The following is an 18708-nucleotide window of genomic DNA, read 5'->3' as shown; positions in this document are numbered from 1 at the left end:
GGGGACCCCAGAATTCAGAAATGTGCAAATAACCACTGCTTCTCAACACCTTATCTTGTTCCCATTTTGGAAATACAAATGTTTCCTTGATACCTATTTTTCATTCTTTATATTTCACCAAATGAATTTCTGTATACCCGGTATACAATGAAAACCCATTGCAAGCTGGAATCTTGGAGCCCCAGATTCCAGTAGATTCCAAGAGTCATCTGAAAAGCCATCAAGGCTTGTGATGTAAATTAATTTTCAGGTACCATAAGTCTTGGTAAGAGCCGACAAAATGCTAATCTTTTTGGGATGTTGTTTATTTGTAAAAAGTTGCTGGTGCAGAATTAAGCCTGAATAATATTACCTTGCCCTGGATGTGTTGATTGTTCACAATCAAAATAAGGAACAGCCATATTAAACAACATGGTATGAGTTAAATATTTGCAGCTTCAATGTGCATCATGTAGGCCCAGATTACATGTCGACAGAGGGGTAGCCCTTATTGTGATATGTTATGCCTGATCACAAATGGCCCCATGCTCCCATACCTGAACTTTCTGAGTGTGGAACATCAAACCTTATTTCACTGGACTGAAAATCCGTCTGCAAAATCACTTTAGACTTGGGCTGCATGTGCATCCTGGCCCCAGGTCCTGGCCCTTACCGACCTACATCTAACTTTCAGGGAAAGTAGATAATGCTTTCCCCTGTAAAGGCCACCTCCTGTCCTTTCCTTTTCTACCCCCCACCCCATCCTTGAGGCTACAAAAAAGACGGAGGCCATCATTAAGAGTCGGCCTGAGTAGTATCCCCAAATCTGTCCCTTGAGGCCAATTCACTCTTGCCTCGTATTCTTACAACCAGGATTATTCGGTGCGGAAAAAATTAGCCCAGTTATACCAGGTGCCGAAACATACCTGATAAAATGACTGGGATGACGGGAGAGGCATACTGAATAGATGCTCTGCCTAGCCCATATCTGATCACTTCACATCACAGGTAAAGGCATTCAGTGCTCCCTCCAGCCACAGTAGACTCTGCCTGCCCTCCAAAACCCCCATGCCAAGCAAGGGCCATGCCCCATTGCTTAATTTTACCTGCTGGTTGGTGCCAGTGGCGGCGGCCGCAAATCTCAAGAGGAGGGTTTGGGGGGAGAGGCGGGCATAAGGGTAGGTACAAGGGGAAATGAAATGATAATAAAAAAAAAATTACCTGTTTCTCCTGCCGCCGGCAGCTGCCTCACTCCTCTCCTGTTGGTGATGGTGTCCCAGCAGTCCCTGGGACACCAGCGCAGGCTCCACATGCAATCCTGGTGCTGCTCTCATGCTATGCCTAACATGAGAACTGCATTAGGATTGGTCTGAGCAGTTTGGTCAGACAGTGCACTGGGATCTGTGCAGTTTATCCAACCCAGCTGTGCAACACAGCCGGGTTGGAGAAACCTAAGTCTGCATGTCAGTTTGTCTCGCCTAAGATGGCCAGCCAAACTGACATGCGCACTTAGTCACTCGATTCCACTCCTCCCTTCCCCTTCTCCCCCCACCCATCGCCCATCCCCGCCCCTGCCTGCACACGCTGGCTGAGGCAGGAGCTGAAAAATAAAACAATATCAATATATAGTTTTATTTTTTATCTGCTGACTCAGGCAGTGTGGCAACGCTCCTTCAGCATTGCAAAGGAGCTGCCCCTGGTTGGAGCAGGTGATGAAGCTGAATGCAGAAGTTCTGCAGTCTGACTAACATGTAGAAAAGGATCTTTTACCCTTGGTAAAGTTCTTTCTGATGGATAATTCAGAGCCAACAAATTTCCTTTCATGAACCTTCCTCACAGGTGTCAGACTGCTTGCAGAAATCTCTTTTTAGCAATAGCTAGTCTCTGGCCACAGGTGGCTCAGAACAACAGCACGTGCAGGACCTTCAGGGTACCAGAAGTGACATCAATGCAATAAATGTGGCACCACTAGTGGCAGGTGTCAGTTCTGTACGTTGGTTACTCACCTTCGTGAAGGATGAACCTAAGAGGATTAAACTAAACCATAGTAACATTACCAGTACTATCACTTTCTATTTTCAACAGGAAATTGGTAAGGAATATGTGTAAACTGAATCATGAACATTACGAAGGGTGTAAGTAACTTATTCCTCTAATGAATGATCCCTCAGCAGATTCATTTTATGATCTTCTTCCGTAGCATTCCTCTGAGGGAGGGGGTTGAAGATATACCGCATGGAATTCCAATTGAGAAAGACTGAAGCATCACCCTACTAAAGTGAGCATGTTTTCATTTTTTGCCCTAATCAAACAGTGATACTTATTAAAGGAATGCAGGCATAGCCAAGCAGCGGTATTATAGAGCTCATAAACTGGCACAACCCAATGCAAGGCTCATGTGAGGTCAATGCCCTTTGTACACTGGGCACTGAAACCTCGGTGCCAAGTCCTAACTATGGGTTACCGTTAAAGACATTCGTCTAGAAATGGTTTGTTTTCGGACTGATAGGAATATTCTCCCCAACTTGAAATTACAGAGTGCCCATCCTCTAAACATAGTGACTGAGAGCCTCCCAGATGTCTAGTCTGTCCTGGGAGAGTGATGTAGAGAAAAGAGGGAAAGAAGAAAGGGAAAGAAAGCAATTGATTAATATGGAATACTGATCCTACCTTTGGGGAAATAGTAAATAAACTCTGAAAATAAACTTGTCCTTTGAGAACATGTTAAAGGCCAGTGAGGGAAATGATGCTTACATCTTACGCCCCTACCTCAGCAGGTGTTATTGCCAATAAAAATGTCATCTTCATTAGAAAAGTGAACAAAAATGAAAATGACTGAAGTAAGGACCCATTAAGAATGTGAGAACACGGGTCAAATCCAAAGGAAGGGGGGTCTTGAAAAACGATTGGAGGGATTTTTTTCTGTATACCCATTACGATTCTGAAAAGTATCAGTAGTTTACACAGTGAATCTTTATGAAGTGAATGAATAATGAAAAATGATCACCCAAGTAGTCTTTCACCGTACCAGTATTCACCTCTTTACCTGTTCAGAGGAAACGTGGCATTGTCAGTTCGGGCTGAACTGTTCCTATTTCGCCAGGACTAGGGCTGATTTGCATGAGGGTAGTGCCTGTCTGTAGTCGTACACTGAGTAAAAACATAATGGACTGGAATGTGGCCCAAAGTAATTACCAGTGGGAAATATTAATTCAGTCATTTCACCCATCACATTTGTTTTGAGCTCAGAAGCCTTTAATGCAGTTGGCATGGCTAGATGCTGGTCCTGTATGTTCTGTGGCATTGGACTCAAGCTCCATCTCACTTACGAGGACCAGCAAGGCTAAAACCTGTCCGGGGTCACTTTTATTTCCTAATCAGAGAGACTGTGAGCTGACATTTCAGGCTGGAATGTTCATATTGCAGCAAGAATAGACCAACTTGAATGAGATCGGTCCCTGTCTATGGGGTGCAGTAAGGGAAAACTGATAGGCAAGAATGAAGCCCAGTGTATTTATCAGTAGATTCAAAATATGTTTCTCTGGTGCTGTGCCATTCTGCACAAGTTCTTTAAAGGAATGTCTGTGTATCTCCAAAAGGTGTAGGCTTAGGGAAGGCGTTGTGTTGTCAGCATTGCTATAGCTCATAAAACATAGGCTTATGTGACCAAAATGTAAATGGCATTCGTTGCATTCATGGATGGGTTGCCTGAGACAAATAACATCTTTCCCAAGCCAACATTCCTCTTCAATTCCCTGTCAAGTGGAATTATAGAAATAGTATTGTGAGCATATGAGTAACTCATAGCAACCTGGCAACTGCTAGTGCAGATTTCGTATTTTTCCTAGCCTCCCTCACATGCGCCATAAGAGCTTCGTTGAAAAGTTGGATCATGTTCAATGCCTCCTTTTATGCCACTATGTCCTTGAAAAGGAAAATACTTATATTGCTCTATGTGCAGAGTCAGCACCAATGTCTCATCAGACTTCTGAATAACTGCAGCACATTGTGCTTGTTGTGGGGATGGAGGGCCTTTGAAGAATGGAAATTCTATGTATGGCCAGGTATGCAACTCGCTTGAATTCTGTAAGGCAGAGACTAATAAGCAGGTTGAGTATACCCTGGGTAATAAGTTGGCTCTACCATAGTCCTCATCATTATCTCAATGTGTCTGGACTGAGAAGCTCCAGAAATCCAAATCGAAACAAAGGTGGTCTTGAAACGTCTATTAAGCTTCAGGCCTACTTGCAGTAACGTGAGGGTATGTTCTCTCTCAGTTAGTCCTCAGTTTTCAATGAAGCCAACTGAAGAAGGATTGTTTTTTCTGTGAACCCCTTTAAAGTTGACGGTACTGATGCTAGCAAAGATGCAGACTTTGCCTGAAGAGGCAACAAGAGAAGACAGCTGTGCCACAAAGGTCATTCTCAACTTTGGGAGCAGTGTACAGACTAGCTTTGCGAGAGTTCTAGTAGTGGCCGAGGTCAGTGTGTCCAGCACTTGTATACAAGTCTGTCAATGTCAAACCACCTGTTTTTGCTGTGGTAGGTGAGCCAAAGTGTGATGCATTAAAGATTGACATCATGGCCTTTTGAAATTCCTCCCTCTGCTCTGATGAAGCTTGAGTTGGAGGAAACATATCTCTGGGAAACTCTGCAATACATCGATAGGCTCTGAGGGTGAGACTTCCTTAGAGCTCTTGTTCTTTTATTCCCCTTAAAAAGCAACAATGCTTCTTTGTCTTGCTTCGAATTCAGTGCCTTTGCGGCACTGACAATAAATTAATTGACATCATCAGCACATGTGCCACCTTATCGACAGCCCTAGCATGCCTTCCAAGGCCTTTGCAGCCCACAGAATCCGTCATTCAATGCCACCTAGTGGTGCCTGTAACTAGCTATTAAGAGTTCTGGATCCAGTCGAGTGCCTGATTAAACTGAATCTGCAGGAGCAATCATCCATTTGAAATATTACAATTTCTTTATCAAATACACATTGATAAACTGTATGCAAAGAACAAAATAGGACATAGCTGCAGTTAGATTTTATTCTTAACCAACTACATAGCATTTCGTAAACAACTGCATGTTAAATAGAAATTAAACCACCTAAATTTAAATTAAAAAATGTATATTATGTTTACCTACAACATACTAATGACCATAAATACAACTCTTGTACTCTACAGGTGCAGTGGTGAGATAATAGAGATTGACAACATCCAAGTAACCCTCACTCCACATGCTGATTGCAAGACAAAGGGCCTGCTAACTATATTGCAGACAAAATGTGATGTACAGAAGACAACGATCTAAAGGTATCTAATATGTATGAATGTGAAAATGTTTTAGTCTCTATAAACATAACATAAATTATAATGGTTAATCCATGGCATACATTCTTATAAAAAGGTGGACAAACAAGAAACACAGAATCACATGCAACATCACAAACTAATACAGGTCTACATTTGCACACACATAGGCCAGAAATATAATCTTTTCAAACTGTTAACAACCTGACCTCTAGTAGCCACTAACACTGCTCCCCAAAATCTATGACATATCTCAAACTAACAAATAGTATGCCTACCCCTCAAAGGCTAAGCAGCTCCAAAAGGACCCAGACTTTGTGCCCCCTTTCCCAAGAATACAATGACCTTTCTAGCAAAGATCAAAAACAAATTGGAACATCAGTTGCTCACAAATAATGTCTCTAATTGATAGGCTCTATTTGCCTGATCGAGGCTTAGGTGGACATTCCGCCATCAGCCACACAAACAGAGGTAATTCCCTCCGCTGCCTGGCAGACTACCACGTGCCATATTTAGAGATCTTTGTTTGCTGAGCAGAGATCTCTATGCCTTCGCAAAAGCCGTCGCCACATCCAGTTCTCCGAAGACATATAAAGTTTGCTGAGCAGCCGCCATGTTTCATGTGGCACTTCAGCAGATGTTTTTGTTTTACAAAAACAAACTCCCAAAGTGGGTGTTTGTTTATGTAAAGCCAGAAAAGACCCTTACATTCTGATCATTTCGCAGGGTGAGGGAGTCATTTTCCTTTTGAGTTTCCAACGAGAAAAGGAAGTACATTAGATGGTCTGCTCCAAATAGGGTGGACTGTATTACACTGATGGGCCACGTCTGTTAGGCGGAAGGTTTCTGCCTACGGAGCCAGCAAGGCATAACCAGTGGAAACACCATTTCCTGCCTGATTCTAACAAGAGCGGGCGGATCGAACCCATCTGCAAACTCGGAAAGAACATTTGCGGAAAGAAAATTTGATAGGTTGTCAACTACACTATGGGGGTCATTCTAACCCTGGCGGTCGGTGATAAAGCGGCGGCCAACCCGCCAACAGGCCGGCGGTCAAAAAAATGCAATTCTGACCCTGGCGGGAACCGCCAACACAGCCCGCCACTTTAACACTCCGACCGCGACAGCGGTACAAACAAACAGCGCGGCGGTCACCGCCAACAGCCAGGCGGCAGACAATGTACCGCCCACCCTATCACGACCCACCAATCGGCCACCTTTACCGGGGCGGGAGCACCGCCGATAAAAACACGGCGGAAACAGACTACGAACGGGAAAACGCTCACCTCTACGCACTCCACGAGGAAGGAGGACAGCATGGAACCCGAATTGAACATCATACCTGCTCTCGTCTACCTGCTCATCTACCACAAGTACGAACGCCGGCGCAGACGTCAACGGTGAGTACTGCACCTACGACACACGGGAGGGGGAGGACGAAAGGTTACGGGCACACACATATGCGACCACCCCCACCCCCCCAATATGTACATACCAATGCAGAGCAACAAGTCACAGTGACACCACCCAAACACCCGTAAAAAATGCTATGACATAATCAAATTGTGAATAAATATTTATGTACAAAGTAGCTACTGAAAAGTATTGTTCAACCATCAAAAATATTTACATAAAAAAAACTTTTTTACACAGCAGTGGATAACTGAAGCAATTAGTCCTGCACATCTGACGAATTTAATATGTCCGTGGGCCAAAGTGTAGCGAAACAAGGGCAAAGCCCACACAGGAGACCTGAGTCCTTTGGAGAGAACACTGCAGGGGCATCTGGTGACAAAACTACAGGCACCTCAGGGGGAAGGGAAGGGGGGGGCACCACAGCCACATGAGTCCACGACGCCAGATCCACGAAGGGCCCACCATGCCCACTGTGCCATCCTGGGGAGTGCAAAGCCACAGTCTCTCAATGTCTCTACAGTGGGTGGGTTGTCCACTGTGCCATCCTGGGGAGTGCAAAGCCACAGTCTCTCAATGTCTCTACAGTGGGTGGGTTGTCCACTGTGCCATCCTGGGGAGTGCAAAGCCACAGTCTCTCAATGTCTCTCCAGTGGGTGGCTTGCCCACTGTGCCATCCTGGGAAGTGCAAAGCCACAGTCCATCAGGTGGATAAATGTCTCCACTGGACAAGGAGGATGCATGGTGGGCACAGTGAACCGTGAACAGTGCTTGACAGGAAGGGCCCAGCGGAGCGGTGCATGAGATGAAGGGCCCAGCGGAGCGGTGCTTGAGATGAAGGGCCCAGCGGAGCGGTGCTTGACAGGAAGGGCCCAGCGGAGCGGAGCATGAGACGGCGGGGCCCAGCGGAGCGGTGCGTGACAGGAAGGGCCCAGCGGAGCGGTGCTTGAGATGAAGGACCCAGCGGAGCGGTGCTTGAGATGAAGGGCCCAGCGGAGCGGTCCTTGAGATGAAGGGCCCAGCGGAGCGGTGCTTGAGATGAAGGGCCCAGCGGAGCGGTGCTTGAGATGAAGGGCCCAGCGGAGCGGTGCTTGAGATGAAGGGCCCAGCGGAGCGGTGCTTGAGATGGCGGGACCCTGTTCAGCGGTGCTCTTCTGCACGGCGGGGCCCTGTTCAGCGGTGCCTGTCTTCACGGCGGGGCCCTGTTCAGCGGTGCTCTTCTGCACGGCGGGCCCTGTTCAGCGGTGCTCTTCTGCACGGCGGGCCCTGTTCAGCGGTGCTCTTCTGCACGGCGGGGCCCTGTTCAGCGGTGCTCTTCTGCACGGCGGGGCCCTGTTCAGCGGTGCCTGTCTTCACGGCGGGGCCCTGTTCAGCGGTGCTCTTCTGCACGGCGGGGTCCTGTTCAGCGGTGCCTGTCTTCACGGCGGGGCCCTGTTCAGCGGTGCCTGTCTTCACGGCGGGGCCCTGTTCAGCGGTGCCTGTCTTCACGGCGGGGCCCTGTTCAGCGGTGCTGTTCTGCACGGCGGGCCCTGTTCAGCGGTGCTCTTCTGCACGGCGGGCCCTGTTCAGCGGTGCTCTTCTGCACGGCGGGGCCCTGTTCAGCGGTGCTCTTCTGCACGGTGGGGCCTTGTTCAGCGGTGCCTGTCTTCACAGCGGGGCCCTGTTCAGCGGTGCCTGTCTTCACGGCGGGGCCCTGTTCAGCGGTGCTCTTCTGCACGGCGGGCCCTGTTCAGCGGTGCTCTTCTGCACGGCGGGACCCTGTTCAGCGGTGCCTGTCTTCACGGCGGGGCCCTGTTCAGCGGTGCTCTTCTGCACGGCGGGCCCTGTTCAGCGGTGCTCTTCTGCACGGCGGGGCCCTGTTCAGCGGTGCCTGTCTTCACGGCGGGGCCCTGTTCAGCGGTGCTCTTCTGCACGGCGGGGCCCTGTTCAGCGGTGCTCTTCTGCACGGCGGGGCCCTGTTCAGCGGTGCCTGTCTTCACGGCGGGGCCCTGTTCAGCGGTGCCTATCTTCACGGCTGGGCCCTGTTCAGCGGTGCCTGTCTTCACGGCGGGGCCCTGTTCAGCGGTGCCTGTCTTCACGGCGGGGCCCTGTTCAGCGGTGCTCTTCTGCACGGCGGGCCCTGTTCAGCGGTGCTCTTCTGCACGGCGGGGCCCTGTTCAGCGGTGCCTGTCTTCACGGCGGGGCCCTGTTCAGCGGTGCTCTTCTGCACGGCGGGGCCCTGTTCAGCGGTGCTCTTCTGCACGGCGGGGCCCTGTTCAGCGGTGCCTGTCTTCACGGCGGGGCCCTGTTCAGCGGTGCCTATCTTCACGGCTGGGCCCTGTTCAGCGGTGCCTGTCTTCACGGCGGGGCCCTGTTCAGCGGTGCCTGTCTTCACGGCGGGGCCCTGTTCAGCGGTGCTCTTCTGCACGGCGGGGCCCTGTTCAGCGGTAACTGTCTTCACGGCGGGGCCCTGTTCAGCGGTGCTCTTCTGCACGGCGGGCCCTGTTCAGCGGTGCTCTTCTGCACGGCGGGGCCCTGTTCAGCGGTGCTCTTCTGCACGGCGGGCCCTGTTCAGCGGTGCTCTTCTGCACGGCGGGCCCTGTTCAGCGGTGCTCTTCTGCACGGCGGGCCCTGTTCAGCGGTGCTCTTCTGCACGGCGGGGCCCTGTTCAGCGGTGCTCTTCTGCACGGCGGGCCCTGTTCAGCGGTGCTCTTCTGCACGGCGGGCCCTGTTCAGCGGTGCTCGTGCAGTAAGTCAAGGGAGTCAGACCTGGCCTGGACACCCTGCTCACTCGCCCTCCGAACGTGCAGTGTCAGGCCCCTTCGGGGACGGAGTCCTGGGCCCTTTGGTGTCGTCCCTTGCAGCCGGGATGGGGCTTGTGGGGCCCTCCTGCTCCGCGCTCCTGGTGGCTGCCCTCTCCGCCCTGCTGCCCTTCCGCTCCTTAGATGGGGCTCTCGGGCCCTTGCCTCCCCTGGCTGTTGTGGCAGGTGAAGTGGCCGGAGTTACCTCCTTGGGGGCAGCCGTCTCAGTCCGCTCACGGCGGCCCTTCACTTTCCGGGTCCTCTTGCCTGGGGGGGGGGCTGGCTGTCCCCTTGCTGCTGACTGAAGTGTCACTGCCGCCAAAGGGTGGACTCCATAACCCATGCACCACTTTCACCTTAGAAGCTGGGCTGGTGGTGGCTGAGGTGCCCTTGGGACTTTTCCCAGATGGAGGGGGTGGGTCAGGGGAGGGAAAGAGTTTAAGATTTGAGAGGTAATATTTCTTTGGACCAAGGTAAAGGGTAGGAGTAGTGGTGATAGAAGTGGAGGAAGAGGATGTGGTTGTAGGAGAGTCAGGTGTGCTGTCCTTGGGTGCAGGTGACTGGGACGTAGGCTGTCGTGAGGTGGTTGGCTGTTGTTTGGGTGTCTGCCTGCGTTTATGTGTCTTGGAAGAGGGGGTGACAGACACAGTGGGAGAGGACACAGGGGACGTGTACATGGCAGTGGGGGTGGTGACTGCACGTGTGAGGACTGTAGTGGAGGGTGTGCTGGTGATGGAAGAACTGGCTGATGTTGGTGTGCATGCAGGTGTGAGTGTAGACGTCACAGGGAGGGAGGAGGGAGACGAGGAGGACGGGGACACAGAGGTGGTAGTGACTGTTGGTATGTCTGCATCTGGGTGTTGCTTGGGTGAATGCTTGTGTGTTCTGTGGTGCTTATGTTTGGATGAGCTGGCCTTGGGTGTTGAGGTGTGTGCAGGCTGGTCTGATGGTGTGGATGGGATAGGCTGAGGAACAGGAGACAGAGAAAGGGTGGAGGCAGATAGAAGAGGGAGACTGGAGACAGGGACAATGGCTGCCGTCAGTGCTGAGGCCAGAGCAGTGAACGATCGTTGATGGGCAGCCTGACCCGAATGAATGCCCTCCAGGTAGGCATTGCTCCGATGCACCTCCCTTTCCACCCCCTGGATGGCATTCAAAAGGGTAGTCTGCCCAACAATGAGCGTCCTCACGAGGTCAATGAGCTCCGCACTGAGGGCAGCAGGGGTAACAGAGGCAGGGGCTGAGGTGCCTGGGGCGAAGGAGACGCGCGCCTTCCTGGACGAGCGGGCACGGAGCGAAGACTGAGGGGCTGCTGGGAGGGCGGTGCTGGTGCGCTGGGTGGCGGCTGTACCTGTTGTTGTGGGGGGCACAGATGTTGCCACCCCCGCTAGGGAGCTCCCAAACGAGGACGTGTCCGTGTCGCTGGTGTCTCCACCGGCCCCCGTTGTGGTGCTCCCCTCGCCCTCCGGATCACTGGTGCCTTCGGTGTCTGTGTCAGTGCCCACCGGGGCCTGGTGACTTGCAGCTCCCTCTTGCTCCGACGCCAATTCTCCTCCGCCTGATGATGCTAAAGCACAAGAAGACAAAGAATAAGGGTGGGGGGAGAAATAAAACAAAGTTGAGTGCATGCCTTGTCAATACCCTTGGCGGAGAGGACAGACACAGGTGCCTCATGCACTAAGTCGCGACCTTGGGGTACACTACTCAGTACTTCTGACTAGGCCAACGGGTCTAGGGACAACAAACGCGCACATGGGTGATGCTGGACCATGGCTAGCTGCACTTGGCACCCTACAGAGGTGGGGGGCGGGGGCACAGGGCCATGTCTAAGGGAGGGGACTACACTCCAGAAAGCGCCCTGGCCTACTGTCACCCACAGCCCTCCTCCCCCACCCAGACGCCTCAACTGCACGTAAAGATAGCAGAATGTGCTGATACTCACCCCCTTGTGTCTGCTGTGCTGTCCTCAAGCGCCCATCCAAATCAGGGTAGGCCACCGCCAGGATCCGGGACATCAGGGGGGTCAGGGTACGACTGGCACCCCTCCTAGGTCGGGAGGCCATCCCCAGCAGTGACTCGGCGGTCTTTCGGGTTCCGCGGCGGATGTCCTCCCACCTCTTGCGGCAGTGGGTGCCCCGTCTGGTGTAGACCCCCAGGGCCCAGACTTCCTTGGCGATGGCACGCCAAATATCGATTTTCTGATGGGCGCTCACCTGTTTGACATGTACAGGGTGGGAAAGAGGAAACGTCACATTTCTGCATGTTTGGAGTACATGCCCCCCCCTCCCCAACCTTGCCATGTGGCCCATTCTCTCATCTGTCGTGCGTTGCACTCCTCATTTCCTCCCCACCCCACCAACTTACATCCCCCCCACTCCACACAGGCATAACCCATTCAATGTGCACTCAGTGTACTCACCTGTTGGTCTGGAGGACCGTAGAGTAGCGCATACTGGGGGAGGACCCCATCCACAAGTTTCTCCAACTCTTCAGACGTGCCCCAGTCGCAGCAGCCATTGTCACTTCCAGACCGAGTTCACAGCAGCACTTGCAGTATAGGTCCTCTCCTGTGGATGATCAGGTCTCGAGTGAATAAGCAGATAGAAAATGGCGGTCACGCCCGCAGCGGTGCGTACCGCGACCGCCGGCGCACATCGTCATTGGCTCCTGAATCCCATAGGGTTCAATGTTAACCAATGCGTCTTCGCACAGCGGTCTTCGACCGCCTACCGCCACGGTGTGCCACGCCAGCGCAGTTACCTCACATCCCATTGTCCCACTTCACAGGTCAGGCAGCCGCCATTTCAAGGGCCCACATGGCTTAATTTCTACTGCGTCACACAGGCCTAGGCCTTGCTTTGGCACACATACAAACATAGCAAGCCATACATTTTCGTGTACTGTGCAAGCTGTGTTGTACGTACCTGTGAGTTGATTGACTCTGTACTCCATATTCTCCTTCCTAGGCACCGTCCGCTGGGACTTGCGATGAGAAGGAGGAATCCTCGCGTGTACCGGCCGCTGGTGGACCTGTCGACAATGGAAGAACGCGATATTATACTACGATACCGACTTGACCGAGCCATTATCCATGAACTGTGTGCCCAGCTGGAGCCAGCCCTGATGTCCCCCATCCGCCAACCCACAGGAATTCCCCCTCTAGTGCAGGTTCTGTCTGTCCTCCATTTTTTGGCAAGTGGCTCATTCCAGACAATAGTGGCCATGTCATCTGGAATGTCTCAGCCTATGTTTTCCAAGATTTTGTCCAGAGTGTTGTCTGCCCTGATGAAACTCATGCGGAGCTACATCATTTTCCCAGAGGAGGGTGATTTGCCTACAGTGAAAGCTGATTTCTATGCCCTTGGACACATCCCCAACATCATTGGTGCAATTGATGGGACCCATGTGGCTTTAGTCCCCCCAAATGACGATGAACAGGTGTACCGAAACAGGAAAAATTATCATTCGATGAATGTGCAGGTGGTCTGTTTGGCTGACCAGTACATCTCCCATGTAAATGCCAAGTTCCCTGGGTCAGTGCATGACGCGTATGTAATGCGAAATAGCAGCATCCCCTATGTGATGGAACAGCTACAGAGACAGCGTGTGTGGCTAATAGGTGACTCTGGTTACCCCAACCTGCCGTGGCTACTGACCCCAGTGAGAAATCCCCGGACCCGGGCAGAGGAACGGTACAATGAGGCCCATGGGCGTACTAGGAGGGTGATTGAGCGAACCTTTGGGCTCCTGAAGGCCAGGTTTAGGTGCCTGCATATGACAGGTGGATCCCTCATGTACTCACCAAAGAAGGTGTGCCATATCATCGTGGCCTGCTGTATGCTGCACAACCTGGCTTTGCGACGCCAGGTGCCTTTCCTGCAGGAGGATGGTCCAGATGGTGGTGTTGTAGCAGCTGTGGAGCCTGTGGAGAGTGAAGAGGAGGAAGACGAAGAGGACGACACAGACAATAGGGACAGAGTGATACAACAGTATTTTCAGTAGCCCACAGGTAAGAATCACCCACGCCATTTCACATTTACTTAGAGCCTCCTGCATCTCTACTTTCTGTATTCCCCCCCAGTTCTTTGTAACTAATCTTTGTTTTTCCCTTTACCTTCTCAGTGCTGTATGACTCAGTGCATGACTTCTGCTTGGTTTGCCCATGAACTACATCGTATTGACATTGGTATGTTGTCATCACTAATTGACAGAACAGATATTGAACAGTAATGTGTAATACATTTGTTAAGAATGCAGCAGGACTCCAAACTGATTTGTGTGCAATATGTGATTTATTTACAGTGCTAGATATTGGTACATGACATTATAAGGGTGATGGGTGGGGGTGGAGTAATGTCCATGGCAGAGTCCAGTTCTCAGTCTCACAGGTGCATTGTCCTTTTGCCTGTGGAAGGATGGAGCAGAGGCAGTTCATGGTTGGACAGGGTGGCAATGTGGGACAGTGGGATGACTTCAGGGGGTATGTCCTGCTGGCGGGGGTCTTGACATCCTACTCTGTCGTTTTTTTTTATCTCAGGCTCCTCTTGCGGGGTGGTTGTTCTTCAGCAGGAGGTGGGGTTCTGGTGGCCTGTCGTGGTGTTGGGGCCTCCTGTCCACTAGCGCCGGCGGAGGTGGTAGGCTGTTCCTGGTCCGGGCTAGTGACAGGGGCCCTGTGTGGTGCCACATGGTCCCGCAACGTGTCTTTGATCCGGTTGAGGGCCAGGACGTTGGTCCCCATTGCGGTCCCGATGTTTCTCAGCTCGTCCCTGAACCCCATGCAGCGTTCCTCCTGCTGTGCCTGGATCTCCGTGAACCTGGCCAGTACCGTCGCCATCGTCTCTTGGGAGTGGTGGTAGGCTCCCATGATGGTGGTGAGGGCCTCTTGGAGAGTGGGTTCCCTGGGCCTCTCCTCCCCCCCTGTCGCACAGCAGCCCTCCGAGTTGCCTGGTTTCCCCCGGCCTCTGTCCCCTGGACGGTGTGCCCGCTACCACTGCCCCCAGGTCCCTGTTGTTGTTGGGGTGGTGGGTTAGCCTGGGTGCCCTGTGGTGGCAGACACACCGCTGATTGACCTGTCCTAGAGACAGAGGCATGGGCCCGCTGGGTGGGAGCTGTGCTGGTGTTGCCAGAGGGCGTCGGGTCTGGTGTGGCCTGTGGCTGCCTGAGGGGAACCGACTGTCCAGAGGTCCCCGATGGTCCGGGTTGGTCATCAGGTTCAGGGTCGACAGAGCTGCTGTTATCACTGTGGGCCTGTTCAGGGGGTGGGATGGACATTTCTGGACCCTCCTGGCTGGTGTGTTGGCGTTCGGGTCCTGCATGGGGTAAGAGAGTTTGGTTATTGTTTCTGTGTGTGCAATAGCGTGCGATATATGGGTGCCCTTGTCCCCCAGTGCAGGCATTCTCTTGAGGGAGGTGTTGTGAGGGTAGTTAGTGGGGGGGGATGGGTAAGTGCAGTGGTCATGCTTAGGTGATGGGTGTCCATGGTTTGTGTTGGCATTCAGGGTTTGGTGTTGGGTTGGGTGGGTTGTGCTGGTGAGACATTGTCAGGGAGGATGTGTGCTGGGGGGTTGGGGGTGAGGGTGGGGGTGTGGGTGGGGGTGTGGGTTGGAATGCTGGTGGGGTGGGGGGGATTAAGTAGTTGAGATTGGACTTACCAGAGTCCATTTCTCCGGCTACTCCTGCGAGGCCCTCAGGATGCAGGATGTTCAAGACCTCTTGCTCCCATGATGTAAATTCGGGAGGGGTGGGTGGGGGTCCGCCGCCAGTCTTCTGGACCGCGATGTTGTGCCTTGAGACCATCGAGCGCACCTTCCCCCGTAGGTCGTTCCATCGTTTGCGGATGTCGTCCCGATTTCTGGGATGCTGTTCCACCGCGTTGACCCTGTCCACGATCCGCTGCCATAGCTCCGCCTTCCTGGCTATAGTGGTGTGCTGCACCTGTGAGCCGAAGAGCTGGGGTTCCACTCTTAGAATTTCCTCCACCATGACCCGGAGTTCTTGGTCCGAAAACCGTGGGTGCCTTTGGGGTGCCATGGGGTGGTGTGGGTGAGGTGTGGGGTGGTGTATGTGGTGATGAGTATGTTGGTGTGTGGTGCTTTGTGCTTCTAAGTGGTGTGTGTGATGGTGTAGTGTGCCTCAGTGTGTATAGCTGTATATTGTTTGCTGTGTCTCTCTCTCCTTCGTCAACATTTTGGTTGTAGGGGTTTAGGTGTTTGTGGGTGATGTGGGTGTGTGTTTTATATCGTATTGATTGTGTGGGAGTGGTGGATGTATGTGTTTCAGGTGTGTGTATTTCAAATTGTCCAATGTGGCTGTGTTTTGGTGCTGGGTGTGTATTTTGACCGCGGCGGTGTGTACCGCCAATGGAATACCGCGTTTGAAAGACCGCCGCGTGGATTCGTGGGTCGTAATGGCATGGGCGTATTTCTGTTGGCGTGACGGTGGAGGTTTGGTCATCTCCAGTTTATCGCTGCCCGCTGATGTGGCGGCCTGCAGTGGAGGTCGGATTTTTGGCGGTTTGGCAGTTGTGGGTCAGAATGGCCGTGGCGGCTTACCGCGGCCGCGGCGGTGTTTTGGCGGTCTTCTGACCGGCAGTAAGCGCTTTTTACCGCCGAGGTCAGAATGACCCCCTATGTCTGATCTGAATAATTTGGAAGAATTATCATGGTTACCAACATCGTAATAGCAAGAAGGGGTCAACCAAGATTGGGTGTCTGTGAGGGGACAATCATTTAAGGAAACCCTTGTACCATATATTCACAGTTTGCCTCAAATAAAGTAAAATTTGGAACATAACCGTAAAAGATTTTGGTGGATACTGGCGCCCTGGTTCAAATGTGTTATAGATACATGGATGCTGGCCATCAACAACACTTAATAAAAAGGCAACTTTCTTAACTACAGCACAAGGGACATAGGCTTTTGATAGGAAGATGTAAAACCAATCTGTAAGACGAAGCAGCAGTGGAAACTCAGACAAATACTCTTTTTTCACTTTGAAGGGACTGCCTACGTGCCCCATTCACTCATTTACCATGGTTGTCGTAAGGCTGTTTCCAATATACATGTGACTAATATCCAGAGAGGGAAGTACTGGCGCATTAAGTGCCACTGGTTATATCAGACTAGGGTGTGCCTGGCATTTCTCACTTTTTACCTTTAACACTGCAGAAACCCTGATCTTAAGAGTCCTTGTTTTATAAAGTTTTAACATCCCTTCTTTTTGTAAGTTTTTAAAATTTCTTTGTAAGTGGTATGTACAAAGACCAATATAGCAAAAAGCAGTATTTGAACAATTTAGAACTGAAATTCATACAGTACACTACGTCACATATAACATCAGGCTAATAAATAAGTAAAGGGAACCCCAGCATTTTTATTATTTCTTTACACCAATATATCACTTCGAGATGCAAAGATAAAATTTGTAGATACCTAGAAACCTATTAAGAAAAACATAGGAAAAAAACAGCTGCAAGAACTGGTAAAACTGGTTATAAATTCAAATGCTACTGCCCATGCAAAACAGAAATGAAAATGCAGAACAGCACAGATATTCAGGCTACCGATTTAAGGTCACTGTAAGGAATTATAAATGTTGAATTTGTACAAAATAAACTAATGTTCCAACAAATATGTGGAACTGGCGCTATGGTATTTTCTTTTGAAGGGCAAGAGGTACACTGCTATATCTGACCATGATAAAAACACTTGATTAAAAAAATAATGGGCACAAAGAACAAGTTACTTACATTTGGTAATACAGTATCTGGTAGAGACTCTATCTAGCTGCAGATTTTTTTTATCTTAAAATTATCCCCAGGTGTCATACTGAATCTGGAAGTTTTTGAGCAATACGTATGTGTGCCAGTAGATGGCATCCCTTGCCTCAGCATCAGCGTCATCTGCATCGGATATGACATGCGTGGTGCCATATATGTGCCACCCCAGCACTATGACATCAGTTTCTTTTCACGACTTTCCACTAAGGGCCTCATAGGGGTAACCCTATAAAGAAATCAGGTAGCAGAGCAGGGAGGATGTGAGGGTTGTTAGGAATCTGCAGCTAGAGAGAGTATTTACCAGATAGGGCATTACCAAAGGTAAGTAACTTGTTCATCTGATGGAGACTTCTAGTCGCAGAGTCCTTACCTTAGAATAGATACCCAAGCAATACCTTCCCGGAGGTGGGATTGTGAGCAGATTAGATCAAAAAGACCTGTAGGACCGAAAAGACAAAAAAGCCCATACGATGAACTGAATGTTCAGACAGTAATGTTTGGTAAATGTGTGTAGTGATGCTCATATTGCTGCCTAACAGATGCCCAGGACTGGACCTCTGCGAGCTAACACAGTGGTTGCAGTTTTGGTACTGATGGAATGAGTGAGCACGTCCTCAGAGGTTTGCTTTTTGGCCAGTGCATAGCAGATTTTTAAGCAGAGCACTATTGATTGTAGGATGGTTCACTTCCGCACCGCCTTTCCCTTCTTTGCCGGGACAGGCTTCATGGAAAGTCATGGTCTCATGAGTGGAGTCGCTCTGAATTCAACATCAGATTCATGAGGTGAACTGACATCAGGGGGAACCCACTGGTGGGACTCCAGCAGGGGCGCCTCTCAAACCAGTGGTGCCCGAAGGTGCTCCAAAGGGGTCAGACCACTTAAATATGTGGTGCATGGCCTCACAGAACTCCTTAAGTTGGTTTGGGGGGGAGTTGAGCCAGCTCTAGGGAACTCTGGGAGGGGCAGAGTAGACCCAGGCAAGGGTCCGCTTAGGAGCAAGGCCTCAAGTGGTGTCATTGTTCCCATGCCTCATTCAGTGATTTGAAGAACGCTACAACTTCTTGTGCTTGTGGAACTTATCTGACAATTTAGACTGCAACGGCGACCACATGACCGGGATGGAAAGCATTGCGGGGTCATTTGATGTCAGGCAGTGAGAAGCTTCAGAGAATGTTCCCTCATCGTCTTTGACTTTATGGCCCAGCAGTCTTTGCAGGCACAGAGTTGTGGTCCTGCTCTAAACACCACAAACAAACCAAGTGGGGGACTGTTAGGACAGAGATCTGCCTGTGACAGGCACCACAGGATTTAAAACCCATTGGTTTCTTAGGTGGCATACCAGGAGAAAGGATTCTCGAAAACATCTTTAACAATTTTCTTTAAAACTCAGTCTAAAAGTGAGTGGGGGTAGCTGTTCTAGATCTGCGCTTACTTGCGTGTAATGAA

General features: G+C 51.0%; 1 protein-coding gene across 2 annotated transcripts in view; it reads left to right on the top strand.

Annotated features, from left to right (window-relative positions):
* KCNJ14 (potassium inwardly rectifying channel subfamily J member 14) overlaps window positions 1–18708 on the top strand; it is a 162323-nt gene that overhangs the window by 84810 nt on the left and 58805 nt on the right. The window contains exon 2 of one of the 2 annotated variants that reach the window (XM_069200694.1): window positions 5165–5293. The gene's annotated coding sequence lies outside the window, so the exon portion shown is untranslated. Of the gene's footprint in view, window positions 1–5164; window positions 5294–13407; window positions 13493–18708 lie in introns of those variants that run through there. The other variant, XM_069200695.1, reaches the window with a different exon arrangement.

This window comes from Pleurodeles waltl, chromosome 7 (assembly GCF_031143425.1).
Source record: "Pleurodeles waltl isolate 20211129_DDA chromosome 7, aPleWal1.hap1.20221129, whole genome shotgun sequence".
In the NCBI taxonomy this organism is placed as follows: Eukaryota; Metazoa; Chordata; class Amphibia; order Caudata; family Salamandridae; genus Pleurodeles; species Pleurodeles waltl.
The sequence above is the reverse complement of the archived record's forward strand: the minus strand, read 5'-3'. Positions and strand labels throughout refer to the sequence as shown.